The 20,725-nt window shown below is 38.5% G+C and overlaps 1 pseudogene; it reads right to left on the reverse strand.

Annotated features, from left to right (window-relative positions):
• Window positions 1-19,940: 19,940 nt before the first annotated feature.
• On the reverse strand, window positions 19,941-20,477 carry LOC105944527 (annotated as a pseudogene).
• Between the last annotated feature and the right edge of the window lie 248 nt (window positions 20,478-20,725).

The raw sequence follows: 20,725 nt of genomic DNA on the forward strand, positions 1-20,725 counted from the left end.
GGTCACTGCCATCTGATAAGAGAAGATTCTCTACCCAAAGTGAGAGTAGCATTAATATAAGGGTATAAATATTAAGAGAAGTGCTTACTGGGAAATTTGGTAAGCATAATATATACACTTGATAATTAATCTTTAAATAAAATGGAAGTGATCTGCAAGAGCTTATTAAGTTTTGTTTTACATTTATTCATGACAACTTTTTTTTTGTTTTTGGTTTTTTGAGATCGGATCTCACTCTGGTCCAGGCTGACCTGGAATTAACTCTGTAGTCTCAGGGTGGCCTTGAACTCACGGCGATCCTCCTACCTCTGCCTCCCGAGTGCTGGGATTAAAGACATGCGCCACCATGCCCAGCTAATGACAACTTTTGATGTTTGAATCTTAAAATGGCTGGACAAAATTTAACTAGTAAAAACAGTAAATGAAATATCTTGTAAAAATTGATGTATTTTTAAATCATTTTCACTGCTTAAAACTACTCAAGGAAATTTAAGGACTAAAATTTACAATTCTTTTCTGAAAATTTATTTTATTTATTTGAGAGAGAGGGAAGGAGAGAAATAGGCAGATAAAGAGAAAGAGAATGGGCGTGTCAGGGCCTGTGGCCACTGCAAATGAACTCCAGATGCATGTACCCCCTTGTGCATCTACTTTACCTGGGTTCTGGGGAATCAAACCTGGATCCTTTGGCTTTGTAGGCAAGCGCCTCAACTGCTAAGCCAAAAATTTACAATTCTTAATTATCTCTGACATTGACTTGTAATTTTTCTCAATGCTCTTTGGGTCTTGTGGATGTTGTATACTGGATAATCTTCCCTCACAATTCAAAAGATGAGATTTACAGTCTTCCCTGAGAAAATATTTTTCATTATTTAAGTTGTATAATGGTTCATGATCCTTGCCTTTATTTGATAGTCTTGTCTTCTAGAACATTAATTGATATTTTTGAAAATTCAGACTCTTACCAAATACTTTATGGACCAGTTTTTAAGATTGAAATAGGGAACTTTTATTATTAAAGTGTTGCTATGGATTCTGCTCTGAAAATTATTCCAGTTGCTTAAAGGAAGGTCTTGTCGCTAATTTTAGTGTTCTGAATATGGAGTCATGCAAATCTTCTGAAGTCCTACTAGAATATGTTCACCTGTGATGCTCATGCTAAAACTGGCGATTTTCATTAAAATTTAGTGTCAGAATTTCAGTGAGACTGATACAACATCTCTGTTTGCCTTTGATCATAATTGCTCAAGGTAAATTCTTGAAGGGAATTATGGTTAACATGAATCCATTCCACTTCTGCTGTAGAAACCTTGAAGCTACTCAGTCTGTGTAAAACTATCAGTTCCACATTTCACTTTTAGCTGTGAATGTTGGACCATTAAAAATAAGTTATCATAAAAAGTAGCTTTTAAGTAAATGTGGAGATAATTTCCAGAAGGGGATATATGCTTCAAGACAGTGATTCTAGTGGTATCACATGTTTCCTACAAAACATAGAAAAATCATGGATAATTTTACTTTTAAATATTTGTTTCATAATTAGAAGTCCTTATGTTAGTTACTTAACCATTGATGTACTAATATCTCATAATTTTTGTAGGTAAGTATAAAAAAAGTGTAGTCATAGGATATTATTCTCAGGGCACATTATTATTTAAGAATATGTTTAGCCTAAGAGTTTAATACTAAATGAACATTTTAATAATATATTGGGGCTTATGCTTATTTATTTCACATACATATACTGTTCATCACTAATTCCTGCTTTATCTAACCAAATTAGATTTATAGAAAAATATATAGTAGTGTTATGCCACAATCACTGACTTTATTAACTTACATGGATGTGGTATTGTTACAGTGGTATAAATGTAAAACAGTAAGAGTTTAAATGTTAGTAAAAATAAGAAATATGATAAAATATGAACAACTTCTCTGTGGTATTAGAACAATGAATTATCTTTGTTTTCTATTTTGTTATAGTTTTGAATATTTCCTAATGGTTGTTATATATATTTGAAAATTGTAGTAACATCCCATTGAAAGTGCTTAAGTATGATTGTTTGAGTCTCCTACTGACTTTGTTCAGATTATATTTCTGGACAGCAAACTAGTTCATAACATACTTGAAGTTTATTAAATGAAGTTTTAAAAAGTACGTTGTCAGTAATTATCCCCCAATTTTCCTATATTCAATATTTTGTGAATTTAGGCTCAATTTTCCTATATTCAATATCATGTGAATTTAGCTCCATTATACATAAATAGCTATGATTTACATTTATTAGATGCCTACTGATTTCAGAGAAAATTATATATGTTTTATATTTCTACTTATATTTTGTCAAACTATCAACCCTGGGTTATATAGTCTTCTTGCCACCATGTGTTTATAAACCAGATGAATGCAACCTTTAATGAAATGAAATATAATTGTTAGTGCTTATGTTTTATATGATACATTTATTTATTTTTCTTTTCTTGTGAAAAGCCAAAAATTGTTTTTGCTTAAGTAAAGGATAAATGAGCATTATGGAGAAGGATCTTTTACTGTCTTAATGATTAATGATCACTGGACACTTTTGAAAGATTAGCATTTTTTAGAGCTGCTAAAAAATATACTGTTTTATTTAATTACAAGAAAGTAAAGGCTCTTCACACTGACAGGTGGTGGAAATTAGCAGGCAGTTTTGAAATTGTGCTGTGCACAAGAAATTAGATCTCATTTTAATTCTGCTTTTCTCAACTAGCAAATGAGGTTAATGCCATACATATTCAGCTGATATGGATGAAGAAATTGATATAAAGTAGATCAGCATTGCTACAGGGCTAGATTAATTTATAGGTAAAGAGGCAGTGATAAATGAAAGTAATGTAGTAGTGGTCACTAAACTCCCCTGCCACGAGGGATTCAGTGGCGTTAGTTGCTCATTAAAGGCATTGTCATGGAGCATCAAATGGAAATTTGAAAAGGAATAGCCAACTAACCCCTAATTATCAAAATACAGAAAATACTAATTATGCCTTAATTAGCTTTTCTTTTAATGTACTGAAATTTGTTACTTTTTGCGTGGCACAAATGGATAGTTATATCAACAATAAATAGGTTGTTTTAATAACTTTCTTTTACCTCTGGGAAAACTACACTCCAATTTTTAATATGCAATAATGCTTCTCTGTAGCCTGTAGGAGATGAAAATTATTAAGTAGGTTTATTTTTTTGAAGATTTTACAGCAGCTTTGGGAAGAATTATTTCACCATGCATCAATTACTTTTAATTGAACTGAATATTTTTCAGATTGTAGCAAATGCCTCTCATTTAAGTTTAGCAGTTAAGAGTTTAAGGAAGCATCATCATGAGAACTGCACATAACCTCTGTCATATATTATAACGAATAAGGGTGATTATTTTTCATATGTTAAGAAAGAAGCCAAGGTAGAAATTACAAAGGTGGGTGCCTTATTTATCTGTAGTCAGTGTGGAGAAATAGAGACTATGCATCCTAGAAACTTTGCTTGTGATTCTTTTCCTTTCCCAAAATAATGTCATTGTCAATTGTCTTGTTAAGAAAGGGATTGTCTGTTTGCAATAAAGACACAGTGTTGAAGCATCTTGGGCTTTTAGTCTGATAGGTATCCAAGCAGCTCTGTTCTCTGTAGTAGCTTCTACAACTCTTGGTAAATCCATAGTCTTAAAACACACACACATACACACACACATACACACAAACACAACTTTTGTTGAAAAGTCTTATGCATATATTTAATGTATTTTGATCAGCATACTTTCCCATTGCCTTGTCTTATTCCACAGGCCTTCCAGGGAACTGCTTCTTGTTTTTCAGCTAGCCCATCTTCTCCTTTGTCTCCCTGTCCCATTCTATCCGTGACAGAATGTCAATGGGAGCAGTATTGTGCATATCTTGTGCTTGTAACAATTCATTGTGAGGGAAGTCATGAATGAAATGGTTACATTATGTCCATAAGACAGGGTTCCACAGCACTCCTCTCCATCATTTGGCTCTTCGTTCTTTCCTCTCTCTTCCACTTAACCTTGGAGAGCAGGACATACCTGTCTCATTTAGTGATGATCATTCAGCACTTAGACTGGTTTTGAGTCTCCTTAGCAGTCACCAAAGCTGAAAGCTGTACTAACCCATAAGCATAAACGTAATATGTAGAAGGCAGTTTGGTGGGCACTTAGCCCAACAACAATAGTAATTTATCTTCTAGATCTTATGACTTCCACAAGCACCAGGTTTTAGTACTAGGTAGATTCCTCCCATGGAGTTGGCCTCAAATCCGTAACCTTTCCTGAGTATTCACCATTAGCTGTCAATCAGAGTATTCACATCATTAGCTGTCAACCAGAGTGATACTTAGCTTGAGGATTAAGTTAAATATGGCATATCCCTAAAATAAGATTTTAATACAGTACAGATGTTTGGTTTTATTGGATAAAGAAAAGAAGTTTTAAAAATTCTCTCTGTAAAAAAAATTAAGTTATGATGAAATTCTCTGAAGTCATTGCATATAATCTAATCTTTGGAACATTTAATATGATTCAAAATCTATGTTGGAGGCTAACCAGGTTATCACATAGTGATTTTTTTCTTTTAGTAGAGAATTTAGAAACTGTGTTTTGGGGGCAAGGAATGGTAATAGTGTCAGGTAAGCAAAGGTCATGTTTTCTCTTAATATCAGGCAGAATTTGGAATTCAAACATCCTTGATTCAAAAGCCACGGTTCTAGAAAAAGACAAGTCTGACTTTTAACCCTTTCAAATTGATTATTAGTTAAAATCTGCATATCTCTTGTTTTTGATGCTTACATTTAATTTGTGTTTCATCATTTCTTCTATTCTCCTTTTGGGCAGCAGTCATAAAATACAACATATACTAAACAGGTGTGTGACACTTTGTTTTCCTTATTAGGAAAAACATACCTGCTTTTTTGGCAATTTAATTCTGTTATATCCTCATTGTTTTTTTTCATTTCTTTTAAAGAATTTTTTATTTTATTTTATTTATTTGAGAAAGAGGGGGAGAAGGGCAGATAGAGAGAGAAAGAGAGAATAGGCACACCAAGGCTTCCAGCCACTGAAAACAAACTCCAGATGCATGCGTCCCTTGTGCATCTGGCTTACATGGGTACTGGGGAATTGAACCTGGGTCCTTGGGCTTTGAATGCAAGCTCCTTAACCACAGAGCCATCCCTCCAGCCCAAGGTTTGCATTTTCTCTATAGAAATATGAGTGAATTCCACTCCTGAGCCTTTAATAAATGGGAAGTTTACACTCATTGCCCCGAGCTAGAGGACTCTAGGAACACAGCCTGCTAAAAGCAGCAGCTTACTCCCCTTCCGCCCACTTTGCTCATGGAAAAGAGAAGTTAAAGTGAGTGATGTTTGCAGTGGTGGGGAGACAGTGGAAGGCTGAGCAGAGTGGTAATGTAAGGCTGGTTGCCTTCCAATCCCCCTGAAGAAGATCACTTACACCACCAATGATGTCTCTCTTGCAAGTGGGTTTGTTTTTAGAGGTCACCAAAAGCTGAAAATGAACAGGACCTGGATTGGTTAGAAGGGTTTGTAATCTTTTTTTTTTCACAATTTTTATTAACATTTTCTATGATTATAAAAAAAATATCCCATGGTAATACCCTCCCTCCCGCCCCCCCCCCACTTTCCCCTTTAAAATTCCATTCTCCATCATATTACCTCCCCATCTCAATCATTGTACTTACATATATACAATACCAACCTATTAAGTACCCTCCTCCCTTCCTTTCTCTCCTCCCTTTATATCTCCTTTTTAACTTACTGGCCTCTGCTACTCAGTATTTTCCTTCTCACGCAGAAGCCCAATCATCTGTAGCTAGGATCCACATATGAGGGAAAACATGTGGCCCTTGACTTTCTGGGCCTGGGTTACCTCACTTAGTATAGTTCTTTCCAGATCCATCCATTTTTCTGCAAATTTCATAACTTCATTTTTCTTTATCACTGAGTTGAACTCCATTGTATAAATGTGCCACATCTTCATTATCCACTCATCAGTTGAGGGACATTTAGGCTGGTTCCATTTCCCAGCTATTATAAATTGAGCAGCAATAAACATGGTTCAGCATGTACTTCTAAGGAAATGAGATGAGTCCTTCGGATATATGCCTAGGAGTGCTATAGCTGGGTCACATGGTAGATCAATCTTTAGCTGTTTTAGGAACCTCCACACTGATTTCCACAATGGCTGGACCAGATTGCATTCCCACTAGCAGTGTAGAAGGGTTCCTCTTTTTCCACAACCCTGCCAACATTTATGATCATTTGTTTTCATGATGGTAGCCAAAATGTCAGGAGTGAGATGGAATCTCAATGTAGTTTTAATCTGCATTTCCCTGATGACTAGTGACGTAGAACATTTTTTTAGATGCTTATATGCCATTCGTATTTCTTCCTTTGAGAATGCTGTATTTAGCTCCATAGCCCATTTTTTGATTGGCTTGTTAGATTCCTTATTATTTAACTTTTTGAGTTCTTTGTATATCCTAGATATTAATCCTCTATCAGATATATAGCTGGCGAAGATTTTTTTCCCATTCTGTAGGTTGCCTCTTTGCTTTTTTCACTGTGTCCTTTGCAGTACAAAATCTTTGTAAGTTCATGAGGTCCCAGTGATTAATCTGTGGTTTTATTGCCTGAGCAATTGGGGTTGTACTCAGAAAGTCTTTGCCAAGACCAATATGTTGAAGGGTTTCCTCTACTTTTTCCTCTAGCAGTTTCAGAGTTCCAGGTCTGATGTTAAGGTCTATAATCCATTTGGGCTTAATTCTTGTGCATGGAGAGAGAGAAGAATCTGTTTTCATCCTTCTACAGATATATATCCAGTTTTCCCAACACCATTTGCTGAAAAGGCTGTCTTTTTTCCAATGAGTATTTTTGGTATTTTTATCAAATATCAAGTGGCTGTAGCTACTTGGGCTTACATCTGGGTCCTCTATTCTGTTCCACTGATCTACATGTCTGTTTTTGTACCACGCTGTTTTTGTTACTATGGCTCTGAAGTATAGGTTAAAATCAGGTATGGTAATACCACCAGCCTTATTTTTGTTGCTCAGTATTATTTTAGATATTTGAGGGTTTTTTTGTGATTCCATATGAATTTTTGGATTGTTTTTTCTATTTCCATGAAGAATGCCTTTGGAATTTTGATAGGGATTACATTAAATGTGTAGATTGCTTTTGGTAAGATTGCCATTTTCACAAAATTGATTCTTCCAATCCAGGAACAGGGGATGTTTCTCCACTTTCTAGTGTCTTCTGCAATTTCTTGCTTGAGTGTTTCAAAGTTCTCATTGTAGAGATTCTTTAGTTCCTTGGTTAGGTTTATTCCAAGGTACTTTATGTTTTTTGATGCAATTGTGAATGGGAGTGATTCTCTGATTTCATCTTCTGTGTGTTTGTTGTAGCATATATATGGCTACTGATTTCTGTGTATTTATTTTGTATCCTGCTATATCAGTGTAGATTTTGATCAGCTCTGACAGTTTGCTAATAGAGTCTTTAGGGTCCTTTATGTATAGAATCATGTCATCTGCAAATAATGGTAACTTGATCTCTTCCTTTCTAATTTGTATCCCTTTTATGTGTGTCTCTTGCCTTATTGCTATGGCTAAGACTTCCAGTACTATATTAAATAACAGTGGGGACAGTGGACACCCTTGTCTTGTTCCTGATTTTAGTGGAAAAGCTTCCAGTTTTTCCCCATTTAGTAATATGTTGGCTATAGGCTTGTCATAAATAGCTTTTATTATACTGAGATATGTTCCTTCTATTCCCAGTCTCTGTAGGACTTTTATCATGAAGGGATGTTAGATTTTGTCGAACACTTTCTCTGCATCTAATGAGATGATCATGTGATTTTTGTCCTTCAACCCATTTATATAATGTATTACATTTATAGATTTGCATATATTGAACCTTCCCTGCATCTCTGGGATAAAGCCTACTTGGTCAGGGTGAATGATCTTTTTGATATATTCTTGTATTCTGTTTGCCAATATTTTGTTGAGAATTTTTACATCTATGTTCATGAGGGAGATTGGTCTGTAATTTTCTTTTTTTGTTCTGTCTTTGCCTGGTTTTGGTATCAGGGTGATGCTGGCTTCATAGAAGGAGTTTGGTAGAATTCCTTCTTTTTCTATTTCCTGGAAAAGCTTAAGAAGCAATGGTGTTAGCTTTTCCTTGAAGGTCTGGTGAAATTCAACAGTGAATCCATCTGGGCCTGGGCTTTTTTTTAGTTGGGAGATTATTGATAACTGTTCAGATCATCTTGATTTAATTTAGGTAGGTCATATAAATCAAGGAAATCATCCATTTCTTTCAGATTTTCATACTTTGTGGAGTATATGCTTTTATAGTATATCCCTATGATTTTTGAATTTCTCTGGAGTCTGTTGTGATGTTACATTTTTCATCTCTGATTTTATGAATTTGTGTCTCTTCTCTCTTTCTTTTGGTCAGATTTGCTAAGGGTTTATCAATCTTGTTTATCCTTTCAAAGAACCAACTCTTCGTTTCATTAATTCTTTGGATTTTTTTTGTGTCTATCTCATTAATTTCTGCCCTAATCTTTATTATTTCTTCTTGTCTGCTGATTTATAAATTATTTTAATTTTTAGAAGAGTAAGAGAGAGAGCAGAAAGGAGAGAATTGGCATGTCGGGGCCTTAGCCACTGCAAGCGAACTCCAGATGCTTGTGCCACCTAAGGTGGCATGTGCTACATTTTGCTGGCCTCACCCTTGTGCATCTGTCTTACGTAGGATCTGGAAAGTGTAACATGGGTTCTTAGGCTTCACAGCACCTTAAATGCTAAGCCATCTTTCCAGTCCTTTTTTCATTTTTTTGTTTTGAGGCAAGCCCAACAGACTGGCCTTTTTTTTTAATGTGAGAGACTGAAAGCGAGAGAGCAAGTGACTGAGAGAGTAAATTGGCACACCAGCACCTCCAGCCACTGTAATTGAACTTCAGTTGTTTGTGCCATCGTGTGTACATGTGCAACCTTGTGTGCTTGTGTCACTTTGTGAGTCTGGCTAACATGGGATCCAGAGGGCCAAACGTGAATCCTTGCAGGGCACTGGCAGTATAGTGGTGAGCATAGTTGCCTTCCAATCGTAAGTCCTAGGCTTCGCAGGCAAGTGCCTCAATCCATCTCCCCAGCTCTGTCTTCATCTTATTTATTAGTTATATTATACATTTGGTCAAAGAAACCAAAATAGAAAAACAATTTGAGAGAAGCAAAGAAATTGTTTACCAAAAGAAGAGAGAGCAAGAAGGGCATTTTACAGTAGGAATCTAGAACATTAAAAATAAGCTTTGCTTTGTCTTTTTAATAGGATTTTGAATACTCGATAAATACATGTGTAAAGTGTAGACAGAAGCTTTGTGCATATCTCATGCAGTGTGCAAAGGGAGAATACCGCAGAGTGGCCAATGATTCTAAAAGGAATTAAAATGAATTGTTTCTGTGGAATATAGTGGATTAGGAGAGATTGTCATAGAAGTAGAGAGGTAAAATTTTTATGTTCACCAGAAATAATAAAGGTTAGCATCTCAAGTTGGATCAAGATCTCACACTGAGTCTTCCTGGAAGCTTGTTAGAACTTCAGATTCTCAGACTCTACTGAATCCAAAGGTGTGAGGATGGGTGGCCTCAAGAAGCTTTGAACTGATTCTGATGCCTGCTATATAGTTTGAGCACCTCCAACTTGTTTATTAGAAGGTATAAAAGAAAGGGTGACAATGGACTCTCTCTATTCTCTACTTGTTAGTAACTCTGAATGTTAACTGAAGCTATGTTTCCCTCTCAAAAATAAGGCAATGAGTAAGAAGACAGGGGTTGCTAGTCAACAACAGTATCAATGCAATGAAAGATTATAGGAGTAGAAACTAGTTTGCAGAAACCAGAGATGGATGGAGGGACTGGAATAGTACTTAGGATATAAAAGAAGCTAACATGGATTTCATGAAGTTGGTTAACTTGGTCATTTGAAATTGCATATTTGTTTCACTTAAACTGTATTAACTAGTTTTCATTCATTATCCTGGGTGAATATGAGAATGTTTTTTTTTTCTGTAGAGAATTTTGTTTTTGTAGTTATAACACAATAAAAAGTTTTGGAGATAAATATGAAGACAGAGTTTAGACTTAGGTGGATCTTATTCTAGAATGCATAACATATGTACATCATGCCTAGGTTTCTAATTTTTACCTAATATCTGTCTGATTATGAAAATTAAAAATGTATCTAAAGCTGCATTGTCATCATGAGTTCTTCCTTTTAATACAAGAGATCAACTAATCTTCCTTGTATTCTGATTTGGCTTTGTAATAATTTCTAAAAAGAAAATAAAAATATTAGTGTTTTCTAGCTATAAGTGGGAGGAACCACTGAAATATCCATTATGGCTCTTGGTCTTCAGTGTGACGTCTAGACCTGTGGTGTGCATAGGAACACGAAGGCTCACCTGGGAGGCTGTGTTAAATGCAGGTTGTTGTGTCGCTCAGAAGCTTTTGTGCAGTAAGTCTGGCGTAGGACCCAGAAATGTATATTTTATCAAGCATTACTGGTAATTTTGATTTTGGTGATTCTAGTGTTCTCGGATGGTCATTAATTCCGAAGTTCTTTTCCCAGCCCACACAGAGCTACTACCAATGATGATAGCATAAGTCCTCCCACAAGTATATCTGTTATTTAATTTAGGCTGCTAGTTGGCTTAGTGAAATCTTATAAACCCAATCTTTTGGTCAATAAATACTTGTTGACTAATCTAATTTTTCTTTTAGGCTGTTTGTAACATATGTTAGAAGCCATAAAATCTGTACACTCAACCAGCCCTAGTGACCCAGACCTTTAATTCTAATACTTGGGAGGTAGAAACAGGAATAGCTGTCTTAAAAGTGCATATTCTGGGCCGAAGAGATGGCTTAGTAGTGAAGGTGCTTGCTTGGAAGCCTAAGGGCCAGCTTAATTTCCCCAGTAACCACGTAAGTCAGATATACAAGGTGGTACATGTGTCTGGAGTTTGTTTGCAATCTCTCTTTCTGTCTCCTTCCCTCTCTCAAATAATTAAAATATTTTTAAAGTACATATCCTTTGACCCATTCATAGAAATCTCTTATTAGAAAATCATCACTCCTCACTACATAAATTTAAAAATATCTGCCCCTTTGTCTTCACAATTCATTTGATTTTATACACAAAAAGCTAAATATACACATTAATTTTTATCATATTTAGTTTTTTTTATTTTTAAAGATTTATTGTATACATAGTTTGTTACATAACTTGTAGTCACATAATATGTTTAATTCAACACAGTAGAAACAAACCACTGTAATATACTGAATAACAAGTGCTTTCAAGAGCTATTGCATTGAAATGGACTACTTTAAATTCACACACATACATGTACAGTTGTGCAGTTAGGTGCTTTGGATGTGTAGCAGGCTCTTATGCTTGCCTGGACAATTTCATATTTAGTTTTATAGTATGTTCTGAAGTCTGCCAAATGTATAAATTAGTCATTGACTTTGGAGAATTTTGTTTTTATGGGCACACATTTTTAGCTGTGCCATTTTGAACAAAATGGTAATATTGGAGCAGTTGCTATTTCCAGTAAGAATACTCAGGCCATTATGAAATGGAAGACATTATAAGAAGACATAGAAGCTCATTTATATAACCTTGTTTTTGTTTTGTTTTGGGATGAAGCCCAGAAGATTGGCCTTTGTTTTTAATGTGTGTGTGAGAGAGAGAATTGGCCCCTTCAGCCACTTCAATCAAACTCCAGATGCATGAGACCCTTGTGCACATGTGTGACTTTGTGTGCTTGCATCACTGTGCATCTGGCTTATGTGGGACCTGGAGAGTCAAATATGAGCACTTAGGCTTTGCAGGCAAGTGCCTTGATTTCTATGCTCTCTCTCCAGCCCATAACCTTGGTTTTATAAAGTTCATTATATTCCTAGTAATATATATTCATGTAAAAGTATCAGAATGAGCCAGGCATGGTGGCGCACGCCTTTAATCCCAGCACTCGGGAGACAGAGGTAGGAGGATCGCCGAGAGTTCGAGGCCACCCTGAGACTACATAGTGAATTCCAGGTCAGCCTGGCCAGAGTGAGACCCTACCTCGAAAAAAAAAAAAAAAAATCAGAATGATAATAGCTACATTAGTTAAGTAAACATAGTTTTAGAAAAGGAGTTCACATTACAAGTTCATACAGGGCTGGAGAGATGGCTTAGCGCTTAAGCGCTTGCCTGTGAAGCCTAATGACCCCGGTTCGAGGCTCGATTCCCCAGGACCCACGTTAGCCAGATGCACAAGGGGGCGCACGCATCTGGAATTCGTCTGCAGCAGCTGGAAGCCCTGGCTCACCCATTCTCTCTCTCTCTCTCTGCCTCTTTCTCTGTCTGTTACTCTCAAATAAATAAATAAAAATAAACCAAAAAAAAAAAAAACGTTCATACAAAGGCTGGAGAGATGGCTTGGCAGTTAAGGTGCTTGCCTTTGAAGCCTGAGGACCCATGTTTTATCTCTCTCCAGATCCCATGTAAGCCAGATACACAAAGGTGATGCAAACGCTAGGTTGCATATGTGTACTAGGTGGCTCAAGAGTCTGCAGTTCAAGTGCAGTGGCTGAGGCCCTGTTGTACTAGTTCTCTCTCTCTCATATTATAAAAGAGAAAACAAAAGGATGTATTAAAAATACTAATACTCTGAAGGCTAATGTAAGAGAATCATAAGTTTGAGGCTTCCCTGGCCTACAGAGTGAGCTCAAGGCTAACCCGAGAACCTAGTGAGACTCTGACTCAAGATAATGAAAAAAGAAAAATAGGGCTGAGGATATGGCTTAATGATAAAGCACTTGCTTCACGTGAGCAAAGCCTTAGGTTCAATCCCTGGTAATGTCTCCTCCTCCCAGAAGGCACTAAAAGTAGCGGGTTTGGACAGCGCTGTAAATTTACTGTCTCTGACTGAATAGCATGATATTCTAGTTGAGGTTCTTGAGGTGTTTTAACCACTGCTAGTTAAAAGTCCATCACATGACTAGTCTGTTGTGCTTTATTTCTTCTAAAAACTTTTGCCAATGAGAATGAAGTAATTGCAGTTTGAAAGAAAGAATTGTTAGAGGGCATTGCAGGACTTGGGGCTGATGTTTTAAATTTCTGTGGTTTTGTTTTTTAAACAAAAATGAAAGGTTTTCAATCATTTGTGTTTTCTGTAGATGTAAAAAGTGAATGGTCGCTGTCTAAAGTAGACTGTTGCATCTTACCCTTTTGCTTCCAAGCTTTCATTTTATTATGTATACTAAATAGCATTGGAACTTTCACAGCTGAGAATACTGCTCATTTAGGAGAGGGCTTGCTGATGTGCAAAGCCCTGGGTTCAATTCCCAGCATTACAAAAAAAAAAAAAGAATAATAGTAACAATTGAGATCAGCCCAGTGTTTCATAGCTATTAATTTTGCAAGAACAACTTGGAATATAGACCTTTATTTTCCTAATGAAATGATTTTACCAAATTATTTTTCCTAAATCATTACATTAATGCATTTTCCATGAGTAGAACATAAGTCTGTTTACCACAATTAACTTGTAAAGTGTGTGTGTGTGTGTGTGTGTGTGTGTGTAATTTTTTTCTTTTTTTTTTTTTTTTTCAAGGTAGGGTCTCACTCTAGTTCAGGCTGACCTGGAATTCACTATGTAATCTCAGGGTGGCCTTGAACTCATGGCAATCCTCCTACCTCTGCCTCCCGAGTGCTGGGATTAAAGGGATGCATCACCACGCCCAGTGTAAAGTATATTTTTATTTGCAAACAAAATCTTGATACTAGTTACACATTGGTGTCTTGCCACCTTAACATATTGTTACAATGAAAAGTAATCTGTTATAAAATTAGCCATGTTTTTCAATTGCTATAAACTGGCTTTATTTTATACTGCTAATAAAGGAAGATTATGTGTAAGCATTGCTGTTATTATTATGCACATCTATTAGTTGAAATATTAAGCTTACTATATACTTGCTATCTAGAGCTGGAGTCTTGTAAAGTACATTCACAATGCTATAAGTAATATTTATAAACAAATATTAAATGATTCAGATTTGATACTATCTTTTTGAACCTTAATCATGAATACATGGGCAAGGATGGGAATGGAGTGCTAGAGAGATGGCTCAGTCAATGAAATGCTTGCTCTGCAAGCATGAGGACAGTCCCCTGACCCATGCACAATCTGGATAGGTTTGTAATCCCAGCACTGGGAAGAAGTCAGAGACATGCAAATCCCTGCTTGGGAGCTAGCCAATCAAGCATAATCGGTGAGCTCTAGAGACCCTGTCTCTCATAAAGGGGGACAGCATTCCTGGGGACAACACTGTAAGTTGTTGTTTGTGAGCTTGTTGGTCCTGTTTACTGTGTATTTTACTTCTCAACAATCTCCCCTTATTACACATCTCTTAACATTTTCTGGGTTTAGTTACTTGTTGCTGTGATTAAATATCTGACAAGAAGCAGCTTATAGAAGGAAGGGTTCATTTTCATTTGTAAGTTCAGAAGATACAGTCTATCATGTGGAGAAGGCATGGCAGTAGGAACGTTACCAGGAAGTAAAGATAACAGGAAGTGGAATGGGGCTATAAAACCTCAAGGTGTGCCCACAGATACCCACTGCTTTCAGCAAGGTGCAACCACCTCACGACAATTTCTTAACAGTAAAACCCACCCAAAGCACACAGGCCAGCTAGCCTGGGAGCAGCAAACAATGAGCAAGAGACCTTGCCTCAAGCCAGAGAGAGAGCCAGGGCCAACTCCTGAAAGGTGTCGGGTGCCCTCCACACATGCCTGCTTGCTCACTCGTGCGTGCTCGCTTGCTCGCTCGCTCTCTCTCTCTCTCTCTCTCTCTCTCTCTCTCTCTCACACACGCGCACACACACACACACACACACACACACACACACGAGTAACATAGATTACAGAGTTCTAAATGCAATGGCACAGAGTCAACAGTGCTGTTCCAAGAGGGAGGAATTGGGGCCATGGTAAGAAAAGGTTGGGCCAAAGCAAGAAAACAACCAAGCAGAACAAACACCTAGTCCTGAAGCTGGGTGCCTAGTGTCTAGGACTTGTGATGGGAGCCATGTTGGCTCCAGAAAGCCTGGGTAGCCTCAGCCTTTGAGCTCGGCTGCATGGAGGACATATGGCCTCTTGGACCAGCTCTACTCTGTGCCTGCCTGACTTTCCCTGGCAGATGTCCCAGGATCTCCAACATCTTGAGTCTCTATTGCAACTTAGGGTTCACTTTCATAGCTTCACTTACTGGCCTTACAGGGACTCTGACCCTGCCACACATTACCTGGCTTTGGTGGCTCTCTGAACTCACCGAGCAAGACTTCACAACCCCCTCATTCTTGATCTTTCACTCCTATAAAACCAGTAACATGTGGACAATGCTGGCACCTCTATTAGCCTAATGCAACTTTCCTGCCAGACGTATGCAAAGATTTGTCTCCAGGTGATTCTAGACCCAGTAAGCTGACAGTAGAGACTGACTGTCACAGCCTGTAGGCCCCAGAAGGTATCAGGCAGCCATAACACCTGTGTAATTGTGATTCTAAATAGCTAATGAAATATTGACCATGTTATTCTACATTTAATTAAAAACAATAAAACCATAAGTGTAGATGTCAACTCTAAAAGTACATTTTTAATGCAATTACAGAAGACACTTTGAAGCATATATAGAAAACAAGGAGGGCTGGAGAGGTGGTTTAGTGGTTAAGCGCTTGCCTGTGAAGCCTAAGGACCCCGGTTCGAGGCTCGGTTCCCCAGGTCCCACGTTAGCCAGATGCACAAGGGGGTGCACGCGTCTGGAGTTCGTTTGCAGAGGCTGGAAGCCCTGGCGCACCCATTCTCTCTCTCTCCCTCTATCTGTCTTTCTCTCTGTGTCTGTCACTCTCAAATAAATAAATTAAAAAAAAAAAAGAAAGAAAACAAGGAAACACTACTGTGGCCAAAACAAATCATAATAAAATTATGGGTGTTTATATTACAAAGAAGACTTTAAAATCAGCAAGTTCTGTTTTGTTCTGTATTCCTAGAAAAGATGAGTAAGTTAAACTCAAACTGAATATGCTAGGATGTCATTAAAGTATGAATAGAAGCAGGGCGTGATGGCCTGTGCCTTTAATCCCAGCACTCGGGAGGTAGAGGCAGGAGGATCACTGTGAGTTCAAGGCCAGCCTGAGACCAATTCCAGGTCAGCCTGAGCTAGAGTGAAATCCTACCTCGAAAAACACGTGTGTTTGTGTGTGTAGAGAGAGGGGGGACTCAATTAAATATAATCGGAGCATCAATGACCTAGAAACATGGCTATTTGTAAAGACTAATAATACAATAACAAACCTGTAAGACAAAGAGGAGACATCTGATAAAAGAAGGGCATAAGTATAGATGTTATACATATTGAAAGCAATTGAGGAGCCTTATGAATGACCTCGAGAAATGATTAAATCTTTTGAAAATAAAATGTAATCTAACAAAAGATGAAAATCTAAATAGTTCATATCTTGGTAAATATAATTAAGTTTATATCCAAAAATCTTCCAATATAGGAAATTCCAGATACAAATTACTTTGCTCATGAATTCTTTCAAATATTAAGAGGAAGAAATAGCTCCATTTTTGTTTGGTGTGTGGAGTTTGTGTGTGCACGTTTGTACTGATGTGTGCAGTATGCATGTGTGTGCCTTGAGACCAGACGAAAATGTCCAGTCTCATTCTCTTGTCATCCAATCCACACGTGGACTTGGATTACAGTGGTACATGGCTGCACCCATGTGGGGGTTCTGGGGCCTCCAATTTGGATTTCTCTGGCCCAAGAGGCCCTCTCATGCTTAAGCTGCAAGCACTCTTAACTGGTGAGCCATCTGCCCAGCCCTCAAATAGCACTATTTGTGTACATTCAAAGGAGTGAGAGTTCAGTTTCTCTTGTAAGACTAATACTATAATTAAATCCTGATGAGGCTATTGCATTGAATTCTAGGCTCTTGTCCCACTTTGTATCTTTCTGTGGCTTCACATGGGTACTGGGGAATCAAACTCGGATTGGAGGCTTTACAAACAAGAGCCATTTAACCTCTGAGCCTTCTCCCTAGCCTTCATTAGACAAATGAAAATAAAGCAGCAAATGATGATAATACAGGTAAAAACACAATCTAATCTTTTCTTTAGGCCTAAACATTGAATCAGCTTTCGTATATGGAAGTATACATTTGCCAGTGCTGCTTCCCTCTTAGAAAGAGCCAGAATTCTGATTTTTTAAAAAAGCTTTTTAAACAATATCCTAGGAAAATGTAAAACAAAAACTGTAATATTACTGCTCTAGGTAATGTTTACATCAAGAGCACAAAACTAGAGACCTTTTTTTTTTTCTTTTTTCTTTTTGTTTTTTTCAAGGTATTATCAGGCTGGCCTAGAATTCATGGCGATCCTCCTACTCCTGTCTCCTGAGTGCTGGGATTAAAAGTGTGTGTCACCATGCCCAGCGAGACCATGATCTTTTTTTAATTTTCACCAAGAACACCTTTATTACTGAAAGACTAATGAAAATGTAACAGATTGTGGAAAAGGGAGTGGAAAGCAGGTTAAGAGCCACAAGGTGGGAAGGCGTACTGTGAGGTATTGTCCTCCTGGCAGGAACAGACTGGTACATTCATGAGCTAGTGATCACCTATGTCCCCATTGAGGAGTGCCCTCATTGGTATGGGGGTGGAAGAGGGGACAAAATAAGATAAACAGATGGGAATATGGTTAATTTGCAGAATGTTCATAAAGGTCCAAATAATTATGTTTTAGGAGGTAGTCACATTAGGTTTTTACCAAGAAATCTAAAACTGTCAGTCAGAGCTGCTTCTCCCCCCCCCCCCCAGTAAAGTGTCATTTTAGCCCAGGCTGCCCTTGAACTCACAGCTGTCCTACCTCTTCCTCCAAGGGCTGGGATTAAAGGTGTGCACCACCATGCCCTGGCTCAGTGCTTCTAATTAGCATAATTAGTATGAGACCAACAGTCAAAGCCTTATGTAAGTAATAGCAATCTTTTTTGTTATTTTTTTAAGATAAAAGTCTCATGTCACCCAAACATGATTTTTTAAAAAATCCCAGTCCGAGCTCACACTTGTTGTATAACTGAGGATAACTTTGAACTGATCTTCCTTCTGTTGCCCAGGAGCTAGTGCATGTCTGCAGTGGGTTTCACCTAGAATAACTTCTGAAACTTTGTTTACCTTATCTGTTCTAGTAAGAGGGACTGTGCTGGCCTTAGGCTGGTACGCATAGGTGCATGTGGCCAATTATCACATGGTCCATGTAGCAATTATCACACATCCAAGCCCATAAAGAAAGATAAATAACTCCATGTTAAAAAAATATGATCTCTTATGTTCAGGGGGAATAATACCTAATTCTTGGGGACATAAAGCAGCAATAGACATAAAGATGAGTATGAATCATAACCCTTGAGGAAAACCTAAAAAGAGTGGTAAAAGACGCACACACAGTCCTGTACCTTGGGGAACAATGGAAGCTCCATGGACCAGGCGGCATCCAGACCAGACAAGGAACACTAATGAGTGTCAATGTGAGGGACATCAAGGCTGTATTTAGACCAATGTGGGCCAAGACATTGAATGGGAGACACTACTCAGGACAGCGCAGTGTTTGCTCTGGTCAAGGGATGGAATCTGCTCTGAAAAGATCAAACTGTACCATCCTCAAAGCAGGGATCATCTACGTCATCTTTCAACTCCTTACAGTTCACCTGTGTCCCCACTGTGACACTGCTGAGACAAGGTCTGCCTGTCCTCACACTGGCCGAGGCGGCTTGCTCCCGATCCATCCCCAAGTAAGCAAGCACGATGCAAATACAAAGTCACCCCAAGTAGAAGCCAGCATCAAACCTCTAATACTCACGACACTAACAGCATACTTTATTCTTTTGTAACTCAAAAAGTATGCACACCGTGTACTGTTCTGGAAGCATAACATGCTTTATTAGACTCCTTGTCTTGAGGTAGTTCAGAGTCTTGAAACAGAAAATTTATGCATCTGTCTGCACTACCATGGACAAATAGCTGTTAAAGCCAGCAATCAAACCCTTGCCTATGGCTTCTCAGATTATTATTCCTTCAGATCCTAACTGCAACCAGAAAAATGGAGATGAAGCTATGGAAGGATATTTAACCCAACAAAAGAATCCATGAAGCAAGAGGGAATCTTTGTCATTACTCTTGACTGTCTGAACTTGACTGAAAACAAAATCCTTCCTTGACTTGGCAAAGACATGCACTCTACAAAGTACCCAAGAAGCTAGCACTGAGGAGCCTAAGGCAGGGCTGCAGTCCAGGCCACCCTGGGGTAGACAGTGAGACCTTGTTTCAGGAGAGAGTAAGAGCTAACACTCAACAATAATCGTGGGCTGCTCCCAGCACTCAGGAAGCAGAGGTAGGAGGGTCGCCACTGAGTTTGAGGCCATCCTGAGACTACACAGTGAAGTCCAGGTCAGCCTGAACTACAGTGAGAACCTACCTCAAATAAAAAAATAATAGTGGGAACATAAAATTAGTGTTAAATTATTCCCCCCCCCCCCACCAAGGTGGGTTCTCATTCTAGCTCAGGCTGACCTGGAATTCACTGTGTAGTCTCAGGGTGACCTCGAACTTACAGCAGTCCTTCCACCTCTGTCTCCCAGGTGCTGGGATTAAAGGTGTGTGCCACCACACCCAGCCTATCATTATTCTTCCACAGAGTTCTTCTAAAATGCCATAAAGAAGGAAGCTTGGTCAACTGTTTGGACAGGAATCCTCACTGGCCAGAGCACTCAGCTGTGCTTCATAGATGCAGGGATAATGTTGGCAGATGCCTGCTCGAGAGAGGCCCAGGGGCCTTGAGGGATTTCATTCATCGGCTTTTTGTGCTGTGTGTTGACGTCCTCCAGCACCTGCTGCAATGCCTCTGCTTTGTCAAGTGCTTCTAGACCAGAGCAGCTTTCCATTGCAGTTCATTCCTTAGTTGTGATACATCCTCTATGATAACCTGCTCCAGTTTCTGAACAGACAACTGCAATCTTTTGTAGGAAAAACACTCTTATCTGTCTTGCACCATCTAGAAACCTGGATACACTGATGAACACCAGTTCGAATTTCTTCCTGTTCAGTGCCATTCACATAATCCTGACTCACAAGAGAAGCAAAGCAAGCCTCCAAGGACGACTCCAGCTCATCCACCAACATGTTGTTCGATGACCAGGAAGCTCCAGGCGCCACTTGAAGGAGCATGGTTTGGCCTGGGAGACCTGGAAGCAGCAGGGGGTGCCCAGGGGCTGCCCGGTGAACATGCTGCCCAGGGGAGCCACCATGTCTGCCAAGACCATGATTTTTAAAAGTAGCTGTAAAGATAGGCTTGGTCCACTCCAGCATTCCTAGCACTCTGGAGGTGGATACAAGGGGATTGGCCATTCAAGGCGAGCCTTAGCTAAATTGTAGAACCGTCTCAACTAACAAAGACCCCCACATCCAAAAACAACGCTATAGAATAATTGCTAGGGTGATTACTTTCTTTAAAAAAAGTTCAACGCTTGGTATGGTGGTGCACGCCTTTAATCCC

Source organism: Jaculus jaculus, chromosome 6 (assembly GCF_020740685.1).
Source record: "Jaculus jaculus isolate mJacJac1 chromosome 6, mJacJac1.mat.Y.cur, whole genome shotgun sequence".
Taxonomy (NCBI): Eukaryota; Metazoa; Chordata; class Mammalia; order Rodentia; family Dipodidae; genus Jaculus; species Jaculus jaculus.